Source organism: Miniopterus natalensis, chromosome 12 (genome assembly GCF_054644295.1).
Source record: "Miniopterus natalensis isolate mMinNat1 chromosome 12, mMinNat1.hap1, whole genome shotgun sequence".
Lineage (NCBI taxonomy): Eukaryota > Metazoa > Chordata > Mammalia > Chiroptera > Miniopteridae > Miniopterus > Miniopterus natalensis.
In genome coordinates this window covers 42,537,087-42,560,175 of record NC_142092.1, presented here as the reverse complement: position 1 = coordinate 42,560,175, position 23,089 = coordinate 42,537,087, and the positions used below count along the sequence as shown (strand labels likewise).

Sequence of the window (23,089 nt, the reverse complement as noted above, 5' to 3'; positions counted from 1 at the left end):
ATACGACACTAGTTTGCTAAACCAAAGATAGTTAGTTTTTGTTTAAAATAGCAATACTCTTCTAATCCAAAAAAAGAGCGACACAGAGACAAGCAAAAAACATCAAGGTCAACACTGAGAAATATTCTCACTGTTCTAACTCCTCCAGAAAACAAGGGCCAATGTTTGGGTGGGTCTTTCACTTGCCCAGTGCTATACAATTTGAGCAATGAAATTAGTCCAGCTCAGAGGTACGAATGCATTTTTAATATCCATGTGATGGTGTTAATTCGGGTTCACTTTAACCAGCACTTCTCTCTGTCAGAGCAGAGAGCAAGAAATAACTAAAGCTTTCTGAATGACAACACATGACACTAGAGGAAATGTCACCAACGAAGATAAAATATGACAGATGAGGCTGCAAGTCTGAAATAGACTCCAAGAGCTTTAATTAAGCATTCAGTAACCTACACCATAAGGAAAGAGTCCCTTGGTCAGGAATTTGGAAAGGAGACATTTGGTGTCTGTTCCAGGCTGCACATTTTCAGCAGAAGAGGTCGGTTCTACCACCAGAGCTCCTCATTTGAGCTCTCTCTCTAATTACTTTGCGTCCTTGGGCGAGGCATTAAGCACACCTGATCTCCTTGAAAGGAGCGTATGTCAAACATAATAATGACTGTGGATGTGCTTTGTAAACTGTAAAGGGCTGCATAAATGTCGATGGCTGTTGGGTCACAGCACTGTCCCCGCTGAGCATGTATTGAGGTCACTGCATAAGCACAAACACTCTTGGAAGGTTTTTGAAGTAACCACTTAGAAACCGAGTATTCCCCTCTTCCATACTCTACCATTTTCCTGTCCCTTTTCAAGTTCTCTTTTGTTGCTGTTTTTGCAGATACTCCTCGAATAACAGTGGCGGTGTGTTGAGCATGTAATAATGCGCAGACTCCGTGAGGTGTACTTTACACGTTATTATTCATCTCTAATTCTTGCAACAACCCTTCAAGGTAGAACCCTCTCAAACTTCTCTAATGAGGACACTGGCCCAGAGGATTGGTGGCATTTAAGCCCACGGTGGAGCTGAGAAGGGTGGCAAGAATGAGGGGTGGTATAAAAGAGCCCTCCTTCTAAAAAGTGCTAAGGAGTTGGAATGGAGGGACAAGCACATCCCCGGGCAATCTGTCTGCTCCGGTTTTGTCTGCTAGGGAGGACAGAATCCGCACTGAAATCCAGGCCTCTACCAGCAAAACTCATGCTTTCTCTACTGTGTTTCAATGATGCGGTATGTAGTACAAATTTAAATTTCTGTTTCTTAATCATGAGTAATAAGTGATCTTTGTATAAATATTAAATTAGATAGCACAATTTCATCTATAAAATAGTTTTGCCAAGAACTTTTTTATTTATTTATTTTTAAAATATATCTTTATTGATTTCAGAGAGAGGACGGGAGAGGGAGGGAGAAAGATAGAAACACCAATGATGAGAGTCATTGATCGGCTGCCTCCTGCACGCTCCCTGCTGGGGATCGAGCCCGCAACCCGGGCATGTGCCCTGACCGGGAATTGAACCCCGATCGCCTGGATCCTAGGTCGATGCTCAACCGCTGAGCCACGCCTGGCCGGGCTGCCCAGAACTTTTAACACGAATCTAATCAAACCTCTAGACCGAGCTACCATATTGCAGTAAGTACAGGGAGTACAGAAATGAGTTAAATGACATCATGAGGAAAGAATCAGACAAATCCAGAATTTTGTACATTCTGCAAGACAGTTAGCCTGGGCTCTTCCAAAGTCAATGTCATTAAAAAAACAAACAAAAAAGGTAGGGGAGCACTGCTGATTAAAAGAGAGTTGATTGGGGAACAGGTTAGGGGAAGGCAATAAAAAGGCATTCTTGGTATAATTAAGGAAATCTGAATATGGAATAGACATTACACAACTGTATGGGGTTGGTGCTGATCTTTTTTTGGATACCAAATTAGGTGTGATAATGGTATTATGTTTAATTATGACGGTGTACTGATTCTTGGAGATACATATTAAATTACTTAGGGTGAAATACGATATCTGAAACTTTCAAACAATTCAAAAAAACATGTATGTGTGTATATATATAGAGTTTAGGCCAGGCATAAGAAGACCATGGTTTTAGCCTTAACTCTGCCACTAACAATTGTGGTGATGATAGCTGCCCTTCGATAGCCTCAATTTGCTTATCTGCAAAGTGGGTCTGGACTACATCAATGGTTCTCGAACTTGTTTAAAAACCCACAGATCCTTTCCTTCAAACAGAATTTCGTAGAGTGCCTATCACATCAAACAGATAACAAGCAAGTGACTCTGGTCGAAGAGGGTATCTACACATACACACAGAGAGAACATAGTATGTTAACGGTTGGTGAAGCTAGGGGGTACAGGTGTTCCTGGTGCCGTTCTTTCAGATTCTCTATATGTATGACCTTTTTCAGGAAAAAAAGATTCAGATAAAAAGACCGTAAGTTCCCGAATGCAGGACTGAGACACTCTTGTTCATGCATGTGTCCCAGTGCTTAGGTATAGTGCCAGGCCCAGGGAAGGAGCTATAAATAACTGCTGAAAGAAGAAAAGAGGAAAAGAAGGAAAGGAGAAAAATAACTTCCGAAACCCCAAATTCACACAACCACTTACTGCCCTAAACTGCTTGCAAAACTATATGATGGTTATGAAACGATAGCAATAATCCATGAGGAGAGAAGCGAAGGGAGGGAGTGAGGGAGGGAAGGAGGGAGGGGGAGGGGGGAGGGGGGAGGGCCGTGCCTCATCCCACCACCCAGGAATACCCAGCATGAAGAGCACACTGCACATCCCCCAGGGCTGTTTTCACCACCCAGATCAATCCCTTTTTAGAAGCGCTGCCTCTGTAGAATGATCAGGTTTTAGAACCAGAAACGCCCTGGACATCAGCCAGTCCCTAATACAGTTAAAGAAACTGAAGCCCCAAAGCAAGGTGACTAAGGGTTCCCCGGTGGGTTAGTGAGTAAGCTGCAGTCGTTTGTCAAGGCTCCTTCCTTCACACCGCACCGTCTCGCTTCCACCTTGGGCAAAACTATTAATCTACCTATTGCCGTTTCAGTGTGGACCTGAAAAGAGCGATGCTTAGTCACTCACAGGCTTTCATTTGCTGAATGTAAAATGTTGCCCAGCACAGCAGTTTTGATGACCTGTCAAGCTTGTCAAGGTAAGATGCCTTCAAGGACACAAAAGTAAAAGTAATACTGGGTGGCATGCACCGTGCTAGGAACTTCCATATTCATTACTGCATTCAGTTCTTCCAATGCCCTGTGAGGCAGGCATATGTTACAAAGTCTATTCCCTACCACCTGTCTCTTACGGTTAAAAGGTAAAGGCCAGAGTCAAGACAGAAAAGTGAAGGGAAAGAAAGAGAAAGAAAGGATAACAACTGGGATACATCTATGAACCCTGTGAGCATTTAATAACTGTTTCTTGATGAAATAGAATAATTATGCATATAGACTTGTGATAAAAACTAAAAAAGGAAAATTCACATGTCCAATAATCAATTGGCTTAGTAAAGTAACAAACCCAATGATAAATTATTTGATAGGAAAAAGTCCAAAAATAATTAGAATGTAAGTATCCAATATCCACAAGTTAAGAGACTGTGATAGGAAGCATACATATGGACCATAATTTATTAGGTACAGATACTGATGCTAACACAATTCATTTCAGGCTCAGTAATAATGGGTGATGGTTTACATTTTCATTCATTATATCTAGTATTTCCTTTAAGAAAACAAACAAACAAAATTTCCCTTTCCCAAATGGGAAAAAGGAGAATAATAACAATAAAAAGTAAAAAGAATGGTAAAGTCTGAATTTAAGAAAAGTAAACCACAAGAGATTAAAGTAATGCTTTCTTTAAGAACAACCTGGCATTTTTATTGAATTTATTGGGGTGACGCTGGTTAACAAAATTATACAGGAAGAATCACCTAGCATTTACCAATAGTGAATTACATTTGAACAGAACCATATTTGATCTTAGGTTTTAAATGAACTTTATTTTAAATCTTGTTTGCAAGGACTTTAAGTTGACTGCTTCCTGTCAACTTTCAATCATCCCAGGATGTTAGATGCAATTGGAGGCCTTAACATTTAACATACGTTTTGAAAATATTTTTCCCCTTAAAATCTTGGAGAAATATTATTCTTACTTTTACTAGGCAAGGAAAAATGAAGTGGACAGTTCACTATAAAGTTTATTCTCATTCAAAAGACAAAAGTGATGCAGAAATTTTGAACTGGCCTTGCACAAGTATTCGAACTACTCCAGGTTTGTTTTTTTGTTTGTTTTTTGTTAACACTCACCCAAGGATATTTTTTTCCATTGATTTTTTTAGACAGTGGAAGGGAAGAAAAGGGAGAGAGAGGGAGAGAGAAGCCTCGATGTGAGAGAGACATATCGATTGGTTGCCACCCACACGCACCCCGACTGGGGTGGGGATCAAACCTGCAGCCCAAGTACATGCCCTTGATGGGGAATCAAACCTGAGACCCTTTGGTTCAAGGTTTGACGCTCTAACCACTGAACACACCAGTCCAGGCATTACTCCAGGTTTTAAGTTTTGCATAGACAAAAGCTAAAAGTTTGAAAACTGAATTGCCTGGGCAAGAGTCTGCCAGCTGTTAACTGTTATACTGTAATAACACTAGAAGTTTTAGTAGAACACAACATTGACTGAAACAGTTGTCTTTAAAATGATTTATGATATTTATATAATGACTCAATAAATCTTAAAATTTTTCTTTAGAATATATAAATTTTAATTGGAGAAATAAAAACTCTTATCATAGTAAAAGGATGATTTGATAAGAATAGAAAAGGAAACACTGTTTGGTATTCTGTCAAATAACAAAGAATCTAGTAGTGATAAATTTTATTTTCTTACCACAGTTTACTTGGGGGCTCAGTGGAGAAAAGGCTAATTCCAGGGGTGGGCAGGGAGAATATAATAAGAGCCAGTTGCTACATCATGGAAACATGTTAAAAAGACAAGCCAGGTTGAAGGAGCTGCCCACTGGCCAAACCTGGGAAAAGTTGAGAATCAAAATTTAAAAATGACATTAATAGATTACAACCTACCAAATAACATGAGGATCCATGAGTTTATACTTAAATAAGTAAGTAAATGGTGAGAAGGGAAAGCTCTTCCTTACAGCAAAATGCCAGCTAATAAATCTAGAAGGAATGATGGAGTCAGAACATCCTGAATGGATGCCAAAGTAGACAGAAAAAAAGTTAGAAACAGGATATTGACACAGTCTCAAAATATCTCTCCACAAATCAGTTGTAATTTACAAAGAGAAAAGCTGTAACTTTATGATGGAGAAAACATCTTAACCAACGGATCAAACCTAACTCATTTATATATATGGGACAAATGGACATCAATGACCTGATACATTGACAAGGGCATGACATTACCCCCATGGTATCTCTGCCAAAAACCACATAACCCAAGTCTAAATATGAGGAAACTCCAGTCAAATAAAAAATGAAGGGCCTTCTCCAAAACAAAACAAAACGAGCATTGATCTGTCTCTATAAAAAATATCAAGTTAAGACAAAGACTGACAAACTTTTCCAGATTAAAGGAAACAAAGACATGACAACTCAGTACAATGTATGATCCAGAACTGGATCCTGGTCTGGGGAAAAATTAGCTTAATAACTAATTATTGGGTCATCATTGGGACAATTGAGAAAATTGGACTGTGGCTTATCAATGTTAAAATAACCTGACTTTGATAACAACCATGGTTATTAAAGAGAATGCTATTCTTAGGAAAATACCAAAATATTTTGGGGGGAAAGGACATAATGTCTCCAACTTACTCTCAAATGGTTCAGGAAAGAAAGGCTGTGTGTGAATTTGATTAATAGAAAGAAAGAGAGTGAATGGGGCAAAATATAAATAAATATGAATCTCAGTAAAGGGTATGTGGATTTTTTGCATAATTCTGGAAACTTTGCTATAAATTTGAAATTATGTTAAAAAGTTACCAAAATGCTAAAAGGAAAAGTTTTCTGGGACTCACAGGGCTGGCCATCCACAATGCCCTAAATCCTAACTTGATTGACTGATCAGCACCATGTAGAAAGTACAGGATGTAAAAATGCATCACCTGCCAAACAAAATGGTGTTTTCCCCATGAGGTAAGTCTGACGCTAAGAGAAATGTTGGTGCCAAAGGAAATATTTAAGGTTAAAAGTTCTTCTAAGGTAGAACTACTTGTACTAATTTTTTGACCCAACTTTCCTTCACATGAAAGGGAAGAACTGTCCCTGAACCATTATATTGGAATGGGCCTTCTAATTTAAAGTCAATATTTTAATAATCTCTCTGACTCTCCAGTTGGTTGCTCTTGGCTATAAATGGATCACTACCAATATGTAATTAAAGGTGAATAACAAACAGTAAGAATATAGATTCCACAGGTGCTGGTTTACAAATGCAAATGCTGTAGCAGAAAATTAAGCTCCCAGGAGGCTGGAGGTGTGTGCCTCTGCTTCTTGCCGTCATAATTCGTTAACCATCAAAGTAATGCTGAGATCGATAATTCCTGCCGTCACGGGAATGAGAAAAAATGATCAGCACCAAAATAAGATACAAAGACAGTCTCAAAATGCTTCTCCCTACATAACTGAAAAATCCAGTCACTGTCATGAATTTTAAAGCTTAACAGGTTTTTCTTACCTGTTCTACATTCAAGAGATGGCACAGCTTAAAGGATAGCGACAAGGACTGTTGTCCCCCAAGGTAAGACCATCTGCAAAAAGAAAGAGGAAGAGAGGTCGTTGCCGTTTTTCTTCGTGGTGGCAAAGAAATGAAAGGAAGGACTCTGCGATGTGGTGATGGTGTCACAGGAGGCTCAGCCCTGAAATGTGCTTGAAGGGGATGTGCAAACGAGATTTTCCTACAATCCATGCCTAAACCAGTGGCTCCAATGCAGATTCCTGGGCCCTACTAGAGAGAATCAAATTCCGTGGGAGTGCATTTGGAACCAGGAGTTCTGCATTTATAACAAGCATTGCATGGCCCACTCTTTGAGAAATATTGAGAGGCAACTGTTACTGCTTTTATGAATTTAATTACTGTAATATGATACTCGTGCTATAGTAGTAAATGTACCATATAACAAATTAAACAGTGTGGATGGAATGCTACAGAGAGGTTTATGATGATTCCTCCCCAGCCCCAGTCCCATCTCCTGTGAATACTGTTTTAAATATTTATGCTGTTAGCTCTGTTGGTTGTAAACAGCACCCCCTCACTTCCCCCACTTAAAAAAAAAAAAAATACTGCTTTTACAATATGCCCATATTTTAGATACATTAGGATAATGAATATTTGAAATAGTGTAATTGGCCTATTAGGTAAGTACCAATCTTGTGCAAAATTTGAAATAGGCTAACTCCTGCCAAGAGTAATCAAGAACTGCATTAGCAGGCAGTGTGTATGGCAACTGTGTTTATCTGTGTGGCTATGTGGCATGCCACTTTAGCCAGTAATCAGAAATACAGTGGAACTTGTAATTGCTCACTCCTTGATAATGGGAATTAGGATACAACAAGTTTGGTGATTGGTGATTGGCTCCTGTCCTCTTGCAGCCGGCTCACCTTGATCATTTCATTAACTTCGCACTAAACTGGTTCTACATGTTGACATAATTAAATTCGGGAGGCCTTGCTTACAAAGTTGCAAAAGAGCTTTTCTTGCCCCTATCATCATTTAACATGCACTTGTGAACCATGCTGTTATTGAAATGCACAGGACCATCTAGAAGTGATTCAAGTGACTTTTGTTTTCTTAATTTTTAGAATTATAATTTTAAAATAGTTTTTATCCTATAAGAAGGTCCTCTAAGCTATCATTCAGTAGGAGCAAATACAATTCTGAGAACATATTCTTTTGGAAGGGAAGTAAGTTGTAATAAAACAGGAAAGAGACAACGTGGCCATGTACCATGCCCCCAATTTGGGAGAGAATACTCTGTGAAATATTAGACATAATTCTGAGAAAATTTAAAAGCATTAAAGCAGATATAACTTTATGAAGTTTGCAAATATAATCTTATAATTGGGCATGGATGAGGGAATGGGAAAAACTGCCATGGTTGCAAGATCATCAGCAACATAACGTGTCCTTAAGCTACAGAGATCATTGGTATCTGTGCTCTGAGATTGTGCCCACAACCTTACATATATGCCTATGAAAAACCTCTCATGAATTATGCATTCTTTGAATAGCGGGTGTTTGAAAAATCATTCCTCTTTTCTATGTTTTGATTATAAATGGCCACCAGTTACCCAAGAAGAATTTAGCTCATCTCTGTTATCTTCTTCCAACCCCTCCCAGTTTTGGGTAGTTATGTTATTCCTGTATTAGATCCCTTGCTGCCTTCTTTCTTGGATATCCTCCTAGTTCTGCTGGAGCACATATTCTAGTAACTTTTTAAGAAAAGGGTCCTAGGAAATAAATTTTCTGAGTATTGGTTTATGTGAAATGCCTATATCCTGCTCTCACAGATTGACAGGTTGGCTGAATATGAAAATTAGTATCAAATTCAATTTCCTCCAGAATTTAAAAAAAACTATTATCTTCTAGATGCCAAAGATGTTAATGAAAATTTAACATCCCTCAATTTTTATTTCTCTGTAAGTAGCCTAATTTTCCTCTCTGTAAGCTATTTTAGAAAAGTTTTATTTATTCCTAGATGCTAAAATTTTATCAAGTTGTGTCCAAGTGGGCTATTTTTCCCTTTTTGTAGTTGGCCTTTATGGGGCTCTTTTAATGTAAAGATGTATGTCCTTTTCTAGGAAATTTTCTTATATAATTTCTCTAGTAATTTCCCTTGACCATTTTCTCTGTTCTCCCTTTCTGCATCTCACATTACTCAGCTGTTGGATTTTTCAGATTGGCTTTTGTATCTCTTCTTTTCTCTCATATTTCCCATCAGTGGTGGAGAATGCTATTTGTACCTCAATATCTTCTTCATTACTGTCATCTTATTTGTCCACATCAGTTGATTAAAATAATAACTATTATTGATAACCATGCCAGCCTGTGTTCACCACTTTGAGTGCCTCATCCAGAGTCATGCCCATCCAACTGTCATCCTAGGTAACATCCTCTTGGAGAGTTGATGCTGAAAATGTCAGGGTTGGAATTAAAAAGCAAAAGAAAACAAAACTTGTGAAATCCAATGGTTGGTCTTGCTTCCCCCTCTTCTGCCAGGCCCATCACTCTCTCATAGATAAAATTAAATTGTCTGGCATAATTTGTACTTCACAAATCCATGTTGATTACTACCCAGTACCCTGTGCTCTTCTAGGTGGTTGCAAATTGATTGTTTGATGACTTGTTCTTGTATCCTCCCAGGTATCTGAGATAAGCCAAATAGTCTATAATTACCATGGTTGTGCTTTTCCCTGTTGGAAAAAAAACAACACACACCATACTCTATCTGCAGATTCCACTTGTCAGGACCTTCTCCTGTCCAACATTCCTTTTCTAAAATAAAGGCTGGAGGTCTTGCAATTACATTTGCCAATTCCTTAAGTGCCTTGGGATGCAAGTAATCAGGCCCTGCTGATTTGAATGTATTGAGTTTTCTGAAGTGCTCTTCAATCACTTCTTTCCTCTTGTTTGCTTTAGTACCTCCAATGAGATAGCACTTAATCTGGTTTGGTTTCCTTATCATTGCTGATTAAAAAGAAAAAAGAAAAACAGATTAAAAACACTGTGAAAGCCTCTGCTATTACAGTTACTTGTTAATAGTTCTGTTTTGTTAATAGTTTTAATGGTTGTGGTATACATTCTATAAATTCCTTCGTTTCCTTCCTCCCTCCCTCCCTTCCTTCCTTCCTTTTTTTCTTCCGTCCTTCTTTCCTCCCTTCCTCTCTCCCTCACTCAGGAGGCAAAAAAACTTCACATAACTTTATTGCAGAGACATTTATTAATCACCAAGTATTCACATGCTCCCCCAAATTTCCCAACTGCTTATAGTTGGGGCAAAGAGCATATGACTAGCTCTGGCCAATAGGTACTTAAAAGCCAGGAGCCCCCCTTGTCTTCTTTCCTCCTGCCCCAGTGAGCTGGAAGCCACATTTCAGATGGTATACCAACACAATGCAAGTGGCCTGAACCCCTGAGTCACCCTTGGAAGGCAGCAGTCCTGGAGAGTCATCAAACCACCCAGAGGACCAAGTGTTAAGCTGCTAAGATTTTGAGGTTTGTTTTTGCAGCAAAGCCTACCTTATCTTCACCAACACAGTACCAATTTCTGGATTAGGCAGATTATGCTAGGTTTTGCCAAGGGAACAAATTAACCCTGAAAGCTAAGTGGCTTAACAAAGGTTTGTTTCTTTCTTGTGGTATGTGATAGCTAATCTCCAAAGAAGGCTGTCAATGACTTTTACCTCCTGTAGTCACACCCTTGTATAGTTACTTCCCATTGTGTCTTTGCACTGATCCCATGATTCACTTTAACCAAGAAAACAGAGAAGTGACACTATGATGGTCCCAGCCCAAGCCTTAGGAGATCCTGACAGCCTCTGCATTTGAAGTCACTCATGATATGTCTGACCTCCTGTTGCCAAAAGAGGCCATACACAGATGCCTAGAGGATGAGACTCCATGTAGATGAGTACTGAGGTGCCAGACCTGAGCAAAGATTCTTTAGTTCAATCCCAGTCAAGTTTTCCAAGGAATCCAGCACCAGGCACCATTTGACTACAACCTCATGAAAGCCTAGGTGAGAAGAACAGGAGAACTGCCCAGTGGAGCCCAGGTAATTCACAGAATTGTGAGATACAATAAATTATTTTAAGCAGTTCTGTATGGGATGGTTAGTTAGGCAGCAATCACTAACTGAAATATGGTAGACATCCATTGCTGGTATGTGGAAGCTGGGCTCCACATATTCATGGAACCAAATTGACCCAGGTTCCACCATCTTGTATCTGCACCATTGGGAGCTCATGACCTCCTTTATTGTAGTAGGGGGTTGCATACCAACTTTTAAATGCTTCTGCCTCCTTTCCCAGTCCATTGGTCAATGAGAAATGTGGGGGAGTAGGTGAAGATTCAATGAGTATTAAATGTCTCTGCCACAGAACCTGCAACCTATTTATCTTTTTCCCCCCACGAGTATCATAACAAGGTTTATTCAAGAATCATCTGACTATCTTTCCAAAAATTGTAAATAGCAGTATGCCAGACTGGCACAAATAGCTCACAAGAGCCCACTGAACATATCTCCTCCCAATTCTGTATTCTGTGATGCCATGGTGGTAGTGTGAAATCAGCCATGGTAGAAATATTTACACCACAGAAATTGGTAAATGCTGCAAGCTGGGGTTCTCCCCGAGTTAGTTGTTAAGTATTTACCAGGCTGCTAGTTGCACAGGACCCAATAGCTATTATTGAGGCTGCCCCTTTATTCATGCATATTTATTTATTATTATAGGTAGAATTTTTTAAACTCCATCAATGGTCTTATCTTTCTCTTCCATATTTCAAATAACAGGGTGAACCTATGAATTGAAGATGTTTATACAAACCTAAGTAAACTTTACTAATTAAACAAATGACAATTTGAAGTTTTCTATATGGGATCAGAATGTGCATATTTTCATAGTTAACTTCATTTTAGTACAGTATTGGAAATATTGCTCTGAAGTATAGAGCATACCTATTTTCAGCCAGCATCGCAAGGACTTCATCCTTCCAGTAATTACTGCATCTAATAACACTGTCTTAGCTACTGATTTATTTTGAAAGCTTCAGTATCTTTTAGGTGTGAGAGTTTCTGAGACCAAACCTTTTCTTTTAAGCCTTGCTAAAAGAGTTAATTCAGCTTCCTGTTCCAGTTCACAATTCTTCCTCTCCTAGCCTTTCCCCTCCACACACACACAATCAAGAGATAGGCCATCAATAAGGTCCAAGCTTCCATTATGGGATATGAAACAATAACATTTTAAATAGCACCTTGGAGGCCTGAATGAGTTAATATATCTTTCAGTAGTGCCTACTTTACAGCTGTGGAGTATTTTGGACCCTGAAAACCTGGATCATTATTTATTAAAAGCACGAGAAGGGTCCAGTTGGAGGGAAAACCTCATTCACCAAGCAAAAAAGAATATGCTTACAAATGACATTTGAAAATAAGATGACCAGGAACCTTTTGCTACAAACAAGGGATTTGGATTCATCCATATCTAATTATATGGTAAAATATAAATATAAGATGGTTCTGGAATCAAGGAGACAAGTCATCTTTAAAATGCTGTTTCCTGGGGAGAACCCAGTGAGACCACCTATAGGTAAATTTGATGTTCATTAATTCAGAGCAGGAAGAGAAAGAAAGAATTCTCATTGTACCCACCAAGCAGGATATTTTCCATCACAACATTGATAATTTTCTGGGAACTCTGATGCCTTTTTGAGTTTTAGTGATTATTCCATGTGTTAATCAAGGTTTGGTTTATAACTATGACCAATTCAATTTTCTAAAAATGTCCACACTGATGATATACATTCCAGCCGCATGTTCTTCTCACAATGCGGTGACATTCCTTCACTGACAGGTGGGTCCCCTTGAGCATGGGTGGATCTTTGTAACCACCTCCACAAATAGGATGAGTGGATATAACCCTGCAAGACATAGGAGGCTAGGTCATAAAAAGCAGATATAGCTTCCACCTGGTCCTCTCTCCTTGGGACCTGTGCCTTTGGAGCTCTGAGCTTCCAGGTGAAAGTCCATCTACCCTTGAAGCCACTGTGATGCAGAGACCACACAGCGATAGAGAGATTTCTGCATGGCTCCAACTCTCCTAGGCCCCAGCTGCTTGAGTCTTTCCAGCCCAGGTACCACACACAAGTGAGTGAGAGTTCAGAAAATTTCAGCCCCTGGCTTTCAAACTGCCCCAGCTGAAACCAAGTTGGAGCAGAAATAAATAGTCTGTGCTAAGCCCTGCTCAGTATGCAGATTTGTAAGCAAAATAAGTGTTCTTATTTTAAGCCACTCCATTTTGGGGTGATATGTTACACAGCCTTTGTAGCTAGAATAGCAAGTAGCAGAAGTCCTTCAAGCCAGCATTATCAAAATAGTGGAGGTTAGAGAATAAAGGTTGAAGAATATCTAATGGCGCCCCAGAGGCAGAGGCAATGCTGGGTCTCATGCCATTTGAACAGGAACAAAATTAGAAAGCCAGCAGAAGCCAATTAGCTACTCCGCTCCTGTCATCTTTTTTCTCCTTCTGTCTTCTCTAATCTCTTACGTCACAGGCCTCATCTCTGTCTCTCAGCACATCTGCTTCGTGTCTCTGCAGTCAGAGAGTTTACATGCCCTGGTTTAAGACAGCAGGCCACACTAGTAGCATCCTTGCATCCCAGCGATACATTCCTGGGAGAGAGGGTCTTATTGGTCAGCCTTGAGCCAGATGTGTGCTTCTGGTCCAGTCAGTCAACACAAGGGAAGGGCCACATTGTACCAGCGTGGCTGCTGCTCCCATCCCAAATTTCCAGTGAGAATTCTCAGAAGGCGGGCTCAGAGAGTTCCAAACATAACAATATGCCTAATGTAATTTTTTTTTTAAATCCTAACCTGAGGATATTTTTTCCATTGCTTTTCAGAGAGAGTGGAAAGGAGAGAGAGAAAAATATCAGTGGGACATCGATTGGCTGCCTCCCGCACACGCCCAGAAGGGATAGAGCCTGCAACCTAGGTATATGCCCTTGGTCAAAATTGAACCCAGGACCCTTCAGTCCGAGGGCTGACGCTCAAACCGCTGAGCCAAACTGGCTAGGGCCCTAATGTAATTCTTGAATGTTAGAATGCACTTGGAATGTTTTTATCTTTACCCTACCAAAGACTCCCCCCTTTAATTTACTTGTCATTTCGTTTACGAATATGCTTAGATAAGTGTATACTAACCTCATGCCACTCCCATCCCATCCTTACCATTATTTGAAAGGGTGGTTCTGGATTCTCTGCAACAACAACGGAAGTGGAGTGGATTGATGTGACCACAAGCAGACTGAACTAAAAGATTAATCTTTTTCATTTCATTTTTGTCTTTTGAGGTCTATCTTCTAATGTAAACTTGCCTCCTTACTTTACCTTTTAGCTGTTAGGGCCTCTGAGTAACTGGGCTGACTGGAGATCACAGAGACACTCAGGGCAACAGGATTCTTGATGATCTTTGATAATTTTCCCACTATTAAAAATTCCCCTTTGCTAACTAATCTACTGTGTGAGACTTCAGAATAAAAGTTAGCCCTGGGGAGGGAGAGACTGGATGGGGTCTCTTAGGTACTGGTAATGCTGTGTTTCTTGTTCTGGGAGGTAGATGCATGAGTTTCTGGTTTGTGCAAGTTCATGAAGTTGTACACATACTATCATGCTGTGTACATTTTTCTGCATGTATGCTTTCCTTCAAAATGTCTCAAAATATTTCACTAATTATAAGACTGTTCAAACTAGCCTCACTATATGTTGTTGATCAATCTGTGGAAATATATATATAGGGTGGGGCAAAAGTAGGTTTACAATTATGAGTATGCGAGACAGAGTTTATTCTTATATTATTATTTATTATTGTATTATTTTCCAAATTATACATTTGCCCAAACCCATAGAATTATACCACCAAGAGGGAACTCTAATGTAAACTATGTTTGTGGTTGATTATATGACAATGTAGGTTCATCAACTGTAATATATGTACCACTCTGGTGGGGGATGTTGGGAGATAATGGGGAGGTTATGCATGTGGGGGGGTAAGGCCACATGGAAAATCTCTGTACCTTCACCTCAATTTTGCTGTGAACCTAAAAGTGCTCTAAAAAATCAAATCCTCATAGGAATGTTGTGAGAATTAAAAAGAAATAATGCATATAGTACCTGGAACGGGGCCTGGCCCATAACTTAATATTATGTTATTAGACTGTCCAAAACACTTAATATTATGTTATTAGACTATCCAAAAATAAAAGGAGAAAGCATCTCTATTCTACCTCTTACTGCTCCATCCACTCTAACTCAGCAGAACCCACTGCAATTCAGCACACACTGATTGGATGTCTCTATGTGCCAGTACAGGCAGAGCAGATACTTATTTCTGGCTGTTCCAAGTTCCCCACAGCAGGGACCCTGGGAGGGTTTCTATGCAGGCAGCTTCCCTGAAAGGTTCTGTGGTTCATTTCCTCCATCGCTCATTTCTGGTGCTGTTCGAAGTTTTACACATTTCGATCCTGAGCCAGTGCGAACGGGACAGCCCGTCTGCCTGGGTTTCCCTAGGAGGGACCTGGCAAGGTAGGAAGGTGAAGCAGATGGACTTGCTGCTTCGTTGGATTTTGCTGCGGTGGCTGTTTTAGTGTTTTGTTCCACCGCAGCACCAGCGGGCTTTCCCTACATAGAAGCACCCCATGTAGTCTTTTGTAACCACCAGAATTATGTTAAGGAAGCATAAGGAGGCAGGACAAAAGAAAATGACTGTTAATCAGCCCTCTTCACAATGAGGTGCCTTTAGAACCATCCAAGCTGAACAGTTGTTGGAGGTCATTTGGAACCAAGCGATCTGCAGTGGACAGGAGCACGAATGATTAGTCACCTCCTTCAGAATGCACAGTCACCGTCGTTTCCAGTACCTCCTGGTTTAGAGCTCACGCCTGGCACTGCAGCGACAGATGAGCCGAGAACCCACGGAAATGCAGTCTCTGAGAAATGTAAGGGAAATATTGCTTCTACTTAGGCAAGCCTAACTTACCAACAACTGTCAAAAACAAAAATGAAAACAAACCAGAAGCCCAAAACCCTGAAGCAGTATTTTTTTCATTGATTTCCCAGCTCCCGTCCTGAATGAGCAGCTTCCTGAAACCACCTGGATCTATGTCCCTCTTTCTTCCCTTTCAGACACAGAATTGGGTGCTTGCAGCTTGGTTTCTCTCCTGTCCTCACCCCGGAGGGTGCACAGCTAGTGAAGGGGGAAAGGGCAGGGGGAAGGAGTACCATAGCTCAGCAGTGAGCCGTGGAGTCCCCATCCCCTTTCCAGCTTTGGGAGCTGCACACACTGCAGGCTGGGTATGTGTAGGGTGAGGAATCTCACCCACTTGGTTATTTGCAGGTGGGATCATTGAGTGCTTAAGGGCATGGGCCTTGCCAAAATGCTTGAGTTTGAATCCTGGCTCTGCCACTTACCTTGCAGTTTAACCCCTCAGGGCCTCAGCTTTCCCGTCTGTAAAATAGGAGTGATAATGCTATCTACCTTCTGGAGTTGTGGAGAGATTGAGTTAATCTATAAAACACTTAAAACAGGGCCTGCCACATATTAGCCATCCACTAAATGTTAGCTATTGTTATTATCACCTTGGAATATTGCCAAATCATAATTCTGATACCACATTATATTATATCGGCCTCCAGTTGCTAACCATGAAACCACCATATACGCAAAAATTAGCCAGTCCTTTGGCTATGTTGTTAAGAGACTCAAGATGAAACACGCTGGGTTGACTAAAGCCAATGATGACAAAAGTGGGTTTCCAGGCATCTATTTTGCCAGTAATCCTACTTCTAGAAATACCTTCTTCAGGAATTTTCAGAGATGCAGAGACAAAGAACAAAGATGCTCACTACAGCATTATTTACATGATGAAAAACTGGACACCACCTAGGGGTACAATCATCTGAGTGATTAAATAAGTTAGGGCACAGCAATGCGTGCTACAAGTATTATGCAGCCATTAAGAGGGTGATTTGGAGGCTTTTTAAGGCCTAGAAAATGCTCGTGAAATGAGTGTAAGGGGAAAAGCAGGCTTCAAAACTGTGTGTACACCAGGATCCCATTTGGCAACTAGGTACACACACTTGCAGAGAAAACAAAACTCTAGGGAAACATATGGAGCTCTTCCCGTCCCAGGCATGCAGGGGCTTTGGCGCAGAGATGGCCAAGTCCAAGAACCACACCACGCACAACCAGTCCCGAAAATGGCACAGAAATGGCATCAAGAAACCCTCATCACAAAGATACAAATCTCTTAAGGGGTAGACCGCAAGTTCCTAAGGAACATGCGCTTTGTCAAGAAGCACAACAAGAAGGGCCTGAAGATGCAGGCCGACAACGCCAAGGCCATGAGTGCACACGCCGAGCTATCAAGACCCTCGTAAAGCCCAAGGAGGTCAAGCCCGGGTCAACTTGCCCGCATCACTTACCCCAAGCTTGGAAACGTGCTGATTCGGGCATTGCCAAGGGTCTCAGGCTCTCCCGGCCAAAGGCCAAGGCCAAGGCTCCAACCAAGCCTCAGGCTGCAGGTGCAGCTGCAGCTCCGGCTCAGGCTCTCGCTCCCCAAAGTGCCCAGGCTCCTGCTCCCAAAGGTGCCCAGGCTCCCACGAAGGCTCCATAGTAGAGGCGTCTGGCTGTGGATGTGAGGACAGAAGGACTGGTGTGACCTCCAGGCTGCTGTCTGCATGGAGCTGGTGTCCTCCTGTGCTATTTGTACAAATAAACCTGAGGCAGGATATGTAAAAATATATATATATATATATATATCGAGATGCTAACAGTGGGGTTGAAGGCCTTCCTGCATGGTTTTTGTTTAAATTTCTAATTATTTTTTGGTGTCTTCATGTGCTTACACAGGAACACAAATTATCTTTATATTTGGGGGAAACATTAAGTCATGAAACCAAAACATTTATTAAAGAATCTTTCAGAAGACACAAGGGAACTAACAGGAATTGAACCCATGTTTCCTAAACTCCTAGTTTTTTAGCCCCAAACAGTGCCATATAACAGAGACAGGTGTTACTGCTCTTCTACTTACCTTTGCTTTGGAAGGAAAAACTATGAGAAATCTTTGATTTGAAAGAGAGGGTGGGTGGGTAGGGGCAGTGGGGAGGACAGCAAGGGCCTCTTAAGGTCTTGGGATACAACCTGGCATTGACTAATACAACCATTTGTTTTTACAACAGTGGGTCACAGCAAAATAGAAGAGGGCTCTTTTGGAAGAAGTTAAAAAAAATTCTGTGGTTAAAAGAGGGGGGGAAGAATACTAGTGCACACAGGATATGACACAAGTCCTAACAGAGAAGTAAGAGGGTTCCCAAATTCCCATGCCTCTGCCACACAACCTTGTTAATAAACCTCCTGTTCTGCCTCCTACACCTAAGGAAAGATTACTGCTGAGAAGAGGCCAGATCTGAAAGGGCCTGGAAAACATCAGAGAATGCCAGTTTAAGCTGCAGGCCACCTAATGCCGTCCAGGCCGGAGAGCTTCCCCATTCAGCCGTGTACTCAGGAGGAGAGGGGGCCTTGCAAGAGCTGTGTGTTGGCCTAGAGGCAAGATTAATAAAATTAGCATTATTTATGATGCAGGGGTGATTTAATAATATTTTTCAAGAACCTGAAGGATTTATGTGGAAGAACTGCTGTTTTAGTAACTAAATTCTTTTGGATGGACTCCAAGATAAACCAAACTTGTCTGGCTTCCGCCCTGGGCCCCTCCACCTCTTCCAGTTTCTCTTGGAAAATATCTCTTCTACTCACTGGAGAGCGATGGTCAAGGAGATGACCTTCCTGGCTGCTTTATCTACCCTCATCACCCCCTTAAAATATTTCTCAGCTTTTCTCTTTGTTCAAATCTCAAAGGAAGACTCGAGAAAGGAGACAAGCAACCTTTACTGAATGCCTTCTACAAGCCAGAAGCCGGTAGATGCGTTACCCATTTAATCCCCACAAACACCTTGTGAGGGAGACATCATTATTCCTATTTTGCTTGTTTAGGGGATAGAGGAAATTTATTCTTTTAGCAGCTGGTAGAATTCCTCCTGGGGACAGAACCACCTTTGTGGGAAAATGCCTTGATCAGCTTCTTTGGGCTGTATGGGGGGAGGGGAGAGGAGGGAGAGGGAGGAGGGCGACTGGTGTGACCCCCAGACTGCTGGGGGAAGTGTGTGGAGAATGGGAGGGGAGGGTGTTGTTCCCGCCTCACTCAGGAAGGAGAGACACAGAGGCAAGAGGCAAGCAGCAGGTTTAGAAAAAGGCTGTGTGTGGGGCACAATATGTTTCACTCTCAAAAGTGTAACTCTTCAAATCTCCAATAAATTCACTAAGCTCGTGAAATGCTTGCTGAAAGAGACTTTTCTGAATGGGCTTGTTGGTACAGGGTGAAACTGAAGCCCCACGTGTTTCACCTGAGATGGTGACAGGTGGTGCCATAAGGAAATGTTTCCCATACTTGACATCTGGGTTACATAAGGGATGGGGGGAGGGAGGACTGAGGCTCAGAGAAGTTAATCAACTTTACTAAGATCACACAGCAGTGATACACACATGAACGACTAGCAGAGACAGAGTTGAACCCAGAGCTGTTTACTTCCAATGCCCATTGTTTTTACTATTCGACAGGCTGCAAAGTGAGAATGCTTTTCCCTCTCTAAGGCCAACTTTTCCAGTGGTGTACTCAGTCCAGTCCTAGTGATAATATGGACTATTTATTGAGTGCCTACTATATGCAAGGCATTGCTGCATCCATTAGCTCATCAGTTCTCCCAACATCACTATGTGCTTGAGAGTATAATTATGTAGATTTTAGAATATGGGAACTGTTCCTTAGAGTAGTCAAGACAAGATCTTACTGCCATAAGTGGTGAAACTGGCGTTTGAACCAGACTGTTTTCTCATTTCATCCCTTTCCTCCTCCCTCAGGAATGATTCCTCTAATCAATCCATTTAATTAACCCCTTCTCTCCCCGCAGCACCCTAGACTGCACCCTGAGATGGGACATGGCGGGGTTTGTGAAGGTCACACAACACTGAACACAGAAGATGCTCTGGTGGACTCAGGTCAAAATCACTGTCACAGCTGAGACACATAGTCTAACTTGGAGGCTTGGCGAACCTTTTCTCTAAGGGGCCAGATAGTAAATGTCTTCAGTTTTATGGGCCATATGCTCCCTGATGCCAAGTCTTAACTCTGCTATTGTAAAACAAAAGCAAACATAGATGAAAATGAATGAGCACAGCTGTGTTCCAATAAGACTTTATTTATGGACACTGAAATTTTAATTTCATATAATTTGTTCATGTCACAACATACTCTTCTTCTTTTGACCCCCACCCCCCACCCCAACTGTTTAAAGGTTAAAAGCCATTCTTAGTTGGAGAGGCACATAAACCCACAGGCAGGCTGGATGTGGCCCATAGGCCACAGCGTGCTGACCCCTGGTTTTCCCAAATCTTCCTTCCTTTTGGGGTCTGCATCCAGCAGGGCCTGCATCAGGCCGAACAGCCTCTGGGCTGGGCTTCGATCCCCCCTTCCTCTTGCCCATAAAACCAGATGGGCTCAGTTCCTGAGCCTCTGTTCCTTTTGTTGCTCTCTCATTAGCAGCTCTCCTCTAGTTCTATAGCTTCTCCTGCTGAACCATAGGAAAAGCGATTGTCTGCTCTCCCTGAAAGAGGCAACTGTAAAATAAGACAAAACTGCCATCATTTAGATAACCTGATGAAGCCCCAGGACAGGTTAAAGGAGCTTCACCCTAAGGCTGTGACAAGGCTTGAGGATGATATGTTTCAAATACACACACTGAACATCCTATAAGGATGTCTCTAGGAATGGTGGAGAATACATTGCTAAGAATGTGAGTCCAAGGAATGACCCCTAGAACCCAAAATACAAATGCCTTTCCCATCCAGGAGAACAAGACCAGAGGACAAGAGATAGTAGGACAGATGAAGGACAGGAAGGCAACTCAGGCCAGGGCCTGGGGACAGCTTAGGTCCAGACTCAGAAAGACTAAAATGCACTAATAATTGCTAATGTATTAACCATCTGCTATGTTCCAGGCACTATGTGATGGGTTCTTTACATGTTATCTTATTTAACCCCTTCAACATTCCAGTAAAACAGGCATTTAAAATAATCTCCTTGCATTTATTAAAAAACAACAACTATTCATTGTGCATCTCCTGTGCATCAGACACCACGCTATATGCTGAGGACAGGTGAGTAGGCAAAAGCATACCTTGTACCTGATTACATGGAGATTATAGTCTAGTACAGGAATCGGCACATTTTTTCTGAAAAAGGACAGATAGTAAATGTTTCGGGTTTTATGGGCCGTAAAGCCTCTGGTACAATTACTCAACTCTGATCCTGTAGTACAAAAGTGGCCACAGATAACACGTAAATAAGTGGATGTGGCTGTGTTCCATTAAAACTTCACTTACAAAATAGTCTGTGGCCAAAGCTGGCTATAGTTTACTGATTCTTGGGAGTCTAGTAGAAGAGATAAACATTAAGCAAATAATTACACAAGTAATCGTCAAGTACTATCAAATAAACTTCCTGATACTTCAAAAGCCTATTATAATAGGAGGGAGTTTACCTGTTCAGGGAGATCAGAGATTTCCTAGAGGGAGTAGCCATAGATCTAAATGTAGTAATTACTGAAGAGTGAGGCAAGACTATTTCACACGGAGGAATCAGTATGTGCAAAGGCCCTGGGGTAGAAGGGAGCTTGACAAACACAAGATTGAAAGGTTTATGTAGTTGGAGCAGAAAGAATGAGGATCAGAGGATATAAGATGAGGAAGGAAAAGGCAGGTAGGGGCTACTCTATCCAGGGGCCTGAGCCCTGCTGGAGGAAGTTGTATGACCCCGAAAACTGATGAAACCTAGCTTAGAGTCTCTGGCTTTATGGAACCATCAGCGGCTCCTGCCTGCACATTTATTAGCTAATGAGGGCCTCCACACTCCTCAGGGATACGGCGCCAGTAATTGATGGAGATGGCCTATGCCACGTGAGCACGCAGCAGTAGTGTCTGTGCCCAGCAAGACAGAGAGGTGGGGACTTCTGCTAAGAATCAGGTTGGTGCCACGTTGGCAAAACACAAGAATAAAGGGGAAAACCCCACATGAAGAAAACTAGCTGCCAGCCATGCCATCCCCATCAGCCTATTCCATCCCTTTTTCATAATCAAAAGAGGAAGATAGCAGTAAAAAGGTACTATGTTCGCAGAGGGCTGACAGGGAGACACCAATAAAGATGAGCATACAAGGGCTCCCGATACATTTGAGGGGAAAAACAAACAAACACCTAAAGTAGCAGGGATAACAGAGAAAACTAAATGAAACTTTAGAAAATGTATAAATGGAGAGAGCTCCTCCAGAGAGAGGTTCAGGAAGATTTTGTATCCATCAAAAACTCAGAGATCTACCAAAAAAAAAAATTTTTTTTAATGCACTGGTTGGCATATATATATTTCAGAGAGAGGAAGGGAGAGGGAGAGAGTTGAAACATCAATGATGGGAGAGTCGTCATTGACCGGTTGCCCCCTGCATGCCTCCACTGGGGATTCAGCCCACAACCCGGGATGTGCCCTGACTGGGAATCGAACTTCAATCTTCTGGATTCCAGGTCTTTGATCAACCCCTGAGCCACACCAGCTGGGCGAGATCTACAAAATTTAAAAACTGGGTGACTTGCTGTTCTACGAAAACTCCACATCCCTCTTTAATTCCGTTAGTGCCTTCTGCCAGAAGAACCCATGCCTAGCCCTGACCTTTTATCTGGATACCTTCCCTTCTTTAAGAATCAACTCAGGAATTACTCCTCAGGCTTTTAGCTCTACAGGACTCTTTCCAGGCTTCTTCCCTGTCTAGCCTGAACTCTGCCTTCCCGGTCTCTCCTCAAACAGTTCCCTGTGTTATAGGCTAATATCCTAAACTACTCTTTGTGTTCAGCCTCCCCCACTGGACCCTGACCTTGTGAGCTTGATGACAGCAAAGAACTTACCTGAAAGGCATTTCATGCTTTCTATGTAGAGGTTACTTAACTCTGTTTTCCATGTGGAGGTTAACTTGTTTAACTTATTGCTAATCCTTTTGTTTCTGCCCCTTAATTATCCTATTTCTCCTTTAGAGTTCCTAGAATCGGCAGTTCTCAAAGTGGGGTCCCTGGTCCAACAGCATCAGCATCACCTGGAAATTTGCTAGAAAGGCAAATTCTCAAGGCTTCTTCCACCTCTGTAATCAGAA

The 23,089-nt window shown here is 41.6% G+C and overlaps 1 pseudogene; it reads left to right on the top strand.

The window, feature by feature from the left end:
* The first annotated feature begins 16,995 nt into the window (after positions 1-16,995).
* Positions 16,996-17,455, top strand: LOC148091825 (large ribosomal subunit protein eL29 pseudogene; annotated as a pseudogene).
* The last annotated feature ends 5,634 nt before the right edge of the window (positions 17,456-23,089 follow it).